The sequence below is a fragment of the Microtus ochrogaster genome, linkage group LG4, assembly GCF_000317375.1.
Source record: "Microtus ochrogaster isolate Prairie Vole_2 linkage group LG4, MicOch1.0, whole genome shotgun sequence".
Taxonomy (NCBI): Eukaryota; Metazoa; Chordata; class Mammalia; order Rodentia; family Cricetidae; genus Microtus; species Microtus ochrogaster.
The window spans coordinates 66,286,666-66,296,273 of NC_022030.1; positions in this window are offsets into that span (position 1 = coordinate 66,286,666).

Below are 9,608 nucleotides of genomic sequence, written 5' to 3' on the forward strand. Positions count from 1 at the left end.
CCTGCATCTCTGGGATGAAGCCTGCTTGGTCATGGTGGATGATTTTTCTTATGTGATCTTGGATTTAGTTTGCCAGTATTTTATTGAGAATTTTTACATTGATGTTCATGAGTGAGATTGGTCTGTAATTCTCTTTCTTAGTAATGTCTTAGTGTGGTTTGAGTATCAGGGTAATTGTAGTCTTGTAAAATGGGTTTGGCAATGTTCCTCCTGTTTCTATTGTGTAGAACAATTTGAGGAGTGTTGGTATTAGTTCTTCTTTGAAAATCTTATAGAATTCTGAGCTGTAACCATGTGGTCCTGGGCTTTTTTTTTTTTTGGTTGGGAGACTTTTGATGATTGTTTCTATTTCTTTAGCAGCTATAGGTCTATTCAATTTGCTTATCTGGTCTTTATTTAATTTTGGAAAGTGATATTTATCCAGAAAATTGTCCATTTCCTTTACGTTTTCCAATTTAGTGGAGTACAGGTTTTTGAAGTATGACTTGATAATTCTCTGGATTTCCTTTGTGTCTGTTGTTATGTCTCCCCTTTTGTTTCTGATTTTGTTAATTTGGATATTCTCTCTCTGCTTTTTTTCTTAGATTGGATAAAGGTTTGTCTATTTTATTGATTTTGTTGAAGAAACAACTCTTTTTTTCTCATTGATTCTTTGTATTGTTTTCTTTGTTTCTATTTTGTTGATTTCAGCTCTCAATTTGATTATTTCCTGCCACCTAGTCCTCCTGGGTAAGTTTCTTATTGTTCTAGAGTTTTCAAGTGTTCTGTTAACTTACTAGTGTGAAATTTTTCTAGCTTCTTTATTTAGACATTTAATGCTATGAACTTTTCTCTTAACACTGCGTTCATTGTGTCCCATAAATTGGGTATGTTGTGTTGTCATTTTCATTGAATTTTAGAAAGTCTTTAATTTCTTCCTTGAACCATTGGTGATTCAGGTGAGCTCTGTTTAATTTCCATGTGTTTGTGGGCTTTCTGAAATTATATTGATGTTGAATTCTAGTTTTAAGTCATGGTGATCCAATAAGATACATGGGGTTATTCCAATTTTTTTTATATCTATTGAAGTTTGCTTTGTTACCTAGCATATAGTCAGTTTTAGAGAGGGTTCCATGAGGTGTTAAGAAGAAGATATATTCCTTTATGTTTGGATAGAATGTTTTATAGATGTCTGTTAAGTCAATTTGAGTCATAACTAATTTTTTGTCTGACAGACCTGTCCAGTGGTGAGAGTGGGTGTTGAAGTCTTTCATAATTAGTGTGTGGGATGTAATGTGTGATTTAAGCTTCAGTTGTGTTTCTTTTACATATGAGGGTGCCCTTGTATTTGGTATTCAATATTGAGGTTTCTTCTTGATGGATTTTTCCTGTGACTAGTATGAAATGTCCTTCTTTGTCTCTTTTGATTGATTTTAATTTGAAGTCTGTTTTGTTAGATATTAGGATACTACACCAGACTGCTTCTTTTTTTTTTTTTGTGCTTTATTTTTTTTTTATTGAGAAAAGGAAAAAAAAAAAAAGAATCCGCCTCCTCCCAGGCTCCCATTTCCCTCCCCCTAGCTCCTCTCCCCCTCCCTCTCCAGTCCATAGAGCAGTCAGGGTTCCCTGCCCTGTGGAAAGTCCAAGGTCCGCCCCCCTCTGTCCATGTCTAGGAAGGTGAACAACCAAACAGGCTAGGCTCCCACAGAGCCAGAACATGAAGTAGGGTCAAAACCCCGTGCCATTGTCCTTGGCTTCTCATCAGCCCTCATTGTTCGCCATGCTCAGAGAGTCCGGTTTTATCCCATGCTTTCTCAGTCACAGTCCAGCTGGCCTTGGTGAGCTCCCAATAGAGCAGCCCCACTGTCTCAGTGGGTGGGTGCACCCCTCGTGGTCCTGACTTCCTTGCTCATCTTCTCCCTCCTTCTGTTCCTCATTGGGACCTTGGGAGCTCAGACCACCAGACTGTTTCTTAGGTCCATTTGATTGAAATTTTTTTTCCCCAACCCTTTACTCCAAGGTGATGTCTGTTTTTGAGAGTGAGGTGTGTTTCTTGTATGCAGCAGAAGGAGGGATTCTGTTTTCATATCCAATCTTTTAGCCTGTGTCTTTTTATAGGTGAGTTGAATCCATTTGTATTAAGGAATATAAATGACCAGTGATTGCTAATTCCTGTTATTTTAGTTTTCATTGTTAGTGATGTTATTGTGTGTGTTTCCCCCTTCTTTGGGATTTGTTGCTGTGTGACCATCTATTGCCTGTGTTTTTGTGGATGTAGCAAAGTTCCTTGGGTTGGAGTTTTCCTTCTAGTACTTTATGTAGGGCTGGGTTTGTGGCTAGGTATTGATTAAATCTGGTTCTGTCATGGAATATATTGTTTTCTCCACCTATGGAGATTCAAGATTTTTCTGGGTACAGTAGTCTGAGCTGGCATCTGTGGTCTCTTAATGTCTGTATAAGGCTTTATTTACCAAGACCTTCTGGCTTTCGTTGTTTCTATTGAGAAGTCAGGTGTAATTCGGATAGGTCTACCTTTATATGCTCCTTTTCCCTTTTCTTTTGCTCTTAATATTCTTTATTGTATATGTTTAGTGTTTTGATTTTTTGATTATTATGTGGTGAGAGGACCTTTTTTGTTCAGTCTATTTGGTGTTCTGTAAGCTTCATGTATCTTCATATGTATTTCTTTATTTAGGTTGAGAAAGTTTTCTTCTATGATTTTCTTATATGAATATATTTTAGATGTTTTTGAGTTGAATTTCTTCTCCTTCTTCTATCCTTATTGTTCTTAGGTTTGGTCTTTTCATGGTGTCCCATATTTCCTGGATATTTTGTGTTAAGCTTTTGTTAGATTTAACATTTTCTTTGACTGATGAGTCTATTTCCTCTATCGTATCTTCAATACTTGAGATTCTTTTTTCCATCTCCTGTATTCTGCTGTTTATGCTTGCATTTGTGGTTCCTCATCATTTTCTCATATTTTCTGTTTTCAGAATTCCTTCGGTTTGTATTTTCTTTATTGTCCCTAGTTTGGTTTTCAAGTCTTTAATCGTTTATCTTGTTTGATTGCTTTTTCTTGGTTTTCTTTAAGGGATCTGTTAATTTCTTCCAATTTTTTTGTTCATCTTTTTCTCCATTTCTTTTCTTTTCTTTTTTTATTTTTTTGGATTTTTCGAGATAGGGTTTCTCTGTAGCTTTTTGGTTCCTCTCCTGGAACTAGCTCTTGTAGACCAGGCTGGTCTCGAACTCACAGAGATCCACCTGCCTCTGCCTCCCGAGTGTTGGGATTAAAGGTGTGCGCCACCACCGCCCGACTTTTTTCTCCATTTCTTTCTTTCTTTTTTTTAAAGCCCTTGCTGCTCTTTTTTTTTTTTTTAAAGATTTATTTATTTCTTAAGCATACAATGTACTGCTGGCAAGGAAGGCACCAGGTCTCATTACAGATGGTTGTGAGCCACCATGTGGTTGCTGGGAATTGAACTTGGGACCTCTGGAAGAGCAGCCAGTGCTCTTACCCTCTGAGCCATCTCTCCAGCCCCCTTTTCTCCATTTCTTTGAGAGAATTTTTTATTTCCTCTTTAAGGGCCTCAAACATTCTCCTAAAGTTATTTTTTTAGGTCATTTTCTTCTGCATCATCTTTATTGGGGTATTCAATTTTTGCTGTTTTAGAGCCACTAGTTTTCCTTGATGTAGTGTTGCTCTTTGTGGTGTTGAGTATGTTTTTACCTTGTCTAACCATCTTTTCCTCTGATTGGTGTAGCTGGGGCCTTGTCTCTGGTGATCACTCATCCAAGTACCAGTGGATCCAAGACTCAGATGGTTGCTCCTCATGGTGGAGTCTGGCCATGTTTCCAGTCACCCTGGTGGTCACGTGGCATTCTCAGAGGTTGCTCGATATTCCCGGAGGTTGCTTTGCAAACTTGGAGGTTACTTGGGCCTTATCCCACAGAGGTAGCTTGCTTAGGCCTGCTCCCATGGAGGTTGCTGTGGTGGGCCTGTTCCCATGGAGGTTGCTGCCTCAGGTCTGGTCCTGCAGAGGTGTTTGGTGCAGGCCTACTCCAGTAGAGGTCCTGTTCCCACGGAGGTCACTGGCTTCAGTCAGTTTGCTCCCAAAGATATCTCTGTCTCAAACCTGCCAGGTTTTTGTTTTTTGTTTTTTTTCTAATTAAGAAACTGGCCAGTGACTCTTTGGAAAAGAGGCTGAATATTGGGAGCAGGGTCAATTAAGTTCGACAGAGGCAACTCACAATGTATGATTTTGAAGTCAGCAGATGAAGTTTTATTTTGTGACAGCCTGTGAAAGATTTTACAGGGGCGTGGTAAAGGCTGCCCCAGGAGAACGAAGTAGAATTCCAAGGAGGCTGTTGTAGTAACTCAGGAGTACGTTGGTAAGGCCCAAGGTCAGGGTGACAGGATGTGAAATTACAATGAGAATAAAAGAGGGGAAGGGAAGACAGGGACCAGTGATGGAGAAGCTGGAAGAGACCTGAACCATTTGTTGAGAGAATAATCTAGCTCACGGGGAATGTGCTGTATTCGTCTTTCATCTTCTATTTAAACACTTGGTTTGGAGCTCATCATCTCTACAGGGATAAGTGTAGCTCAGTGAAAGAACATTTGGCTTTTGTTCTAGACATTTAAACCTCATAGATGAGAGGGGATTTGTGTAATCTGTAAAATAAAGTGGAAGCGGAAATGAAAAACCCAAAACCAAAAAACCAAAAACCCAAAAACCCAAAAACCCAAAACCCAAAACCCAAAACCCAAAACCAAAAACAAACAAACAAAAAAAGAAACTGACCAGAGCCAGGTGGTGGTCATGCATGCCTTTAATCCCAGCGCTCAGGAGGCAGAGGCAGACAGATCTCTGAGTTTGAGGCCAGCCTGGTCTACAGGATTGAGTTCTGGCACAGCTAGGACTGTTACACAGAGAAACCCTTTCTCATAAAACCCTTTCTCAGAAAAAGAAAAGAAAAGAAAAAAAAAAGAAAGAAAGAAACTGGCCTGGATTGAATCAGAATAAGGCCCTGGTTATTATTAGTCCCAGGATCATAAAGGCAAAATCCCTAAAGTTGTAATTTGGGGGAGTCAAATCAACTCATATCCTGACTGGGTCTGGGCAAGGCTTGATTTAGTAACAGATGCCCAGGAAGTATTTCAGTCACCCAAGCAAGTATTTCATGCAGAATTGGAATTTAGCAGTCAGTCTGTTTAATCTTGTGACCCATTACCTTGTAGGAATAGCTGAGGCAGTGAAATATTTTTCAGCAAGCCAGGTGGTGATGGCACAGGCCTTTAATCTCAGCACTCGGGCAGGATATCTGAGTTCAAGGCCAACCTGCTCTACACAGTGAGTTCCAGGAAAGTCAGGGCTATACCTAGAAGCCCTGTCTCTAAAGACAAAACAAAAAGAATAACTCAATTACCCCAGGAAGTCTTCCATTCCCTGCCAGCTGACAGAGTACATGCAAGGTAGAAGCAACTTCCTCATGGCTTATACAAGCTAAAAACAATTTTGCTTTTACAAGCCTAGCACTGTAAATTTATCCGCTGAACATAATGTTCACCATCACAGAATCCATGACCGACCAAAGTGTATGGATACCACCAAAGTCCAACTTGGTGAACCAATGAGTTTTATTGGGGTCACTTATGGGAACACGGGTGAGGGGTAAGGTGCAGGAGCAGAAATGCCTCAAAGACAACTGTATCACCAAACCATACCCCAACAAAGCCAGCAGCTCACAAAGCTGGGAACCTGCAGGCCGCTCAACATGTTGGAGGCTGTCCTTTTCTGGGGCCTCAGTTGGTCTAAACCTTTTCCAGGCAGCTCAGCTCGTTTCTGTTTCTTCCAAGAAGCTGTCTGGTGGCAGCATCAATCAGTCCTGTTCTACCTTTATATTCTGAGAGTCTTCTTCACAGCTCAGCTTCACTTCCTCTGGGCAGGACTCTCAGTTTTCATTGACGACTAGCAGGGAGGGGCTGAGTGAATCTGGTGAGTTTCAGGGATTTTCTGAAGTTATTTTGAGTTGTTTACCTTCTTGCTTAAGGAGTTTCCCTGCAGGATAGAATGTTTCAATCTCCAAAGAAACTATTACACAACATTCTCTGCTTGGATTTCCTGCCTGGCTATTGACCAAATCAGCTTATTAACCAATGATAAAAGAAAACATATTTATAGCTTACAGAGGGGCTATCCTACAGCAGAAGGCTGTTGGTTGTCCATTACATCCATCAAGAAAGGCCATAGTAATTGCTTCCTCATTGGGACCTATGACTTCCTCAGCTGCAGGTTTCTGCCCTGGCTTCCAGTACCAGACATGAACCCTCTTTTGTGGAGTGGGCCTTAAATCTGACTGGGAGGCTGACGGGCTTCTCCATGGTAACTGAGCCACTATTGCACAGTCAGACACACCTTGCTGGAAAGCCGGCATTTCAATAAGCAGAAGTGTTGGTGACAGGTCTCCACTAGCAGCCTTCATGGCCCCTTCTGGCATTGTGAAAACCAGCCAGCCAGGTGGGAGTTTCCAGTTTGGTCACAGCTTAATTTCTCATGCCTTATTGTGAAAGTATGCACACGTGGTGTCTTCAACAACAGGGGCTTACTGTTTAGTACTGGTATACAGCCAACAGCCGTAGCAGTAGCCTATATGATTTGAGGGACCCCAGAGGCTTCCCTGGCTAATAACTCACAGGGATGTAGCCCATCCTTGGCATTAGGATGTTCATTCTTTTCTCACCCATATAGGGTACCTTTTATATTTTAACTCTTTAGCTATTGGTTCAGTCAATGGGGGATGTTCAATGACTTTAAAGGACACTGATCCTAGGGCTGCCTGAAGGGCTTTGGTCCTGGAGCTTGTAGACACCACGTTTTACTGTTGCAAGAGTACTTGTCACCTTTGCAGAGTTTGATTCTGTGCCACACAAGAAGGTAGTTTGGCCTTTAATCCAGCTCTTCATTGGAGAAACTGTTTTCACAGTCATTGGCATGGAACCAGTTACAGATTCTGTGTTATAGCTCTGAAGGAAAGGCTTCTGAGGGCTACACAGCTCTTAAGGGGAAGGCTTTTCTCCAAGTGTTGCAGTTCTGAAAGGAAAGGCATCTTGGCAGTTGAGAGTCAAGGAATACCACAAAGTCACACAATGCAACAAATCTCACATACGGAATTTATGGGGAGAGACACAAGAGGATGGGTGCCTGCCTCAGCTTGGGAGAGAAGCAGCAGGAATTGGCAGGCAACAGGATTATATAGTTTTTTTGGGGGGAGGGAGGAGAGGTGTTTTCCAGGATGAAGATTCTCAGGGTGGGGAGTGGTGAGATTTCAAGGCAAACCCAGTGATTGGTGGGCTTTCATGCTCAGGGATTGGTGAGTTTTTATGCTCAGGGCTTGGTGGGTTTTATGCTCAGAAATTGGTGGGTTTTCATGCTCAGGGATTGGTGGGTTTTCATGCTCAGGGACTGGTGGGTTTTCATGCTCAGGGGTTGGTGAGTTTTTATGCTCAGGGATTGGTGGGTTTTTATGCTCAGAAATTGGTGGGTTTCCCTTGGTCAGTTCAGAGTCAGCAGTCTTTGGGGTGGTTGGGAGTGCACTGTCCCAGGTATGTAGCAAAGCTCTCAGACTCTGTGAATCTGGGTGGATAAAGAAGTTTTGTCTGCTCAATGCCATTGTGCAGAGAATAATGTTTTGGAAAGCTACCTGATACATAAGCTTTTTAATGCTGTAAAATAGAGCTAAAATTAAATGCCACTTTTTCAGAGATGCTTAATGGACAGCCTGGTCAAATTCAAAGCTTTTTGATGTATAAAACTTTATAAATGGAACTACTCCATCAATAGGCAAAGTGTAACCAAATCTGTCTAGATGGATAGTGTGTAATTTCTGCACAGGACTCTGTTTAGTAAATACATCACTGTATACGTCAGGAATCTTGCTCCAATAAAGGAACATAAAGATTAAAAAAAAAAGAAATTGGTGGGTTTTCATGCTCAGGGATTTGTAGGTTTTGCTTTTTTTTTTTTCACTCAGACGTGGACTCAGACCTTCTGCCCTACAGGTTCCTCCAGTTGTAATGCTTCATGTACCTCTCACAGTTGCTGTTCTGGTGCTGTGTAATGAGCTCTTTTTCCTTCCCATAACTGAGACCAAAACCTTATTGGAACCATCTGCTCAGGCTGCTTTTGCCATTGACCCCAGCTCTAGCCTTCTGAATTCCTGGTGACTTCCAACAGGAAGGGACACTGGGTTAATAGGACACACGGCTCTTTAGCCCTGTCCTACAGGGATCTTGTCCTGCTCCAAAGTCTCTTGAGCCTTTCTGACCTGATCCTATATTACACTTATTCTTCTTTATTGAGTTATACAGAGGATGGGCAGCTTGGGCAAGATGGGATATGCAAATCTGCTAGTATCCCAAGAGTCCCCAGGTTGTCTCTAGTTACTTTATATTCATCAGCACAGTCTGTTGTAAAATTTTTTGTCAGTAACACTGTCAGGTATCATATACATCTTACCAGACCATAATATTATAAGACTTTTACAGCTGTGTCTGGGCCTTGCACATTGTGCAGACAGATATCCCATCCCTCTTCCCTTAGATGCATCCATATATCTCTCTAATGGCTTACTACATTGTAGTAAGGAGGCAAGTGGGCAGGCCTGTTTTTCATACTGCTCAGCTCCCACATGGCTAGCTTTACACCTGAAATAACAACATACAAATTGTATTCATTTAAATACTGCCAGGCCCACTAGTTTCAGCCTCTTATTGGCTAACTCTCACATCTTGATTAACCCATTTCTAATAATCTGTGTAGCACCACGAAGTGGTGGCTTACCGGGAAAGATTCAGCATGTCTGACCTGATGGCTGGCTCCATTGCATCTGCCCTGGAGAGGCGAGGCATGGCGTCTGGCTCACTTATATCAATTGATATATCATTTATATCAATTGCTTTCTTCAGAGGTCAATGTTGGGTGCAGAGCATGGACAGGAGGTCCTAGCGTAATTAGCCCTCTATAATCCACAGCCATTCTCTCTGGGTCATTATGTTTCCACACTTGAAGCTCCTCCATGGAGCCTCCCTACATTTCTCCACACCTGATGAGCCTGACTTAGTCTGCTCAGACTTACTCAGGGCCAGAGAGCAGCATGGTCTTGCTCTTTCCTGCTGCACCTGCTGGCTCCCTGGGTCAGACAGACCCTGGGTTGGCACTGTGGATATTGCTTCCCTATTCACCATACCTGGATATTGGGAGAGCTCCTGACTGGGTAAACCATTGTTTTTGGATTATACACAAGAGCCAAAATGCCTAGCTTTCTTTTCACCCTCTTAACAGTGTCTGTCTTGTGTGTCTGTCCACGTATGTGCACAGTGTATTCATATATTTATACGTGCACATTAAGAAGTCACTATCAGCTGTATTCCTAAATCATTCTCCAGCTTAGTTTTTGAGACTGGGCTTTGTTGCATCTGATTGCTTGCTGATTTGGCTCAACTGGTGGTTCAGCGAGCCCCAGGGGTTCCCATTTTTGCTTCCCCAGCACTGGGATTACAGGTGAACACTGCTGTTTGTGTACGTGTCTGATTTCTCTCCTTCCTTCCCTCCCTCCCTCCCTCCCTCCCT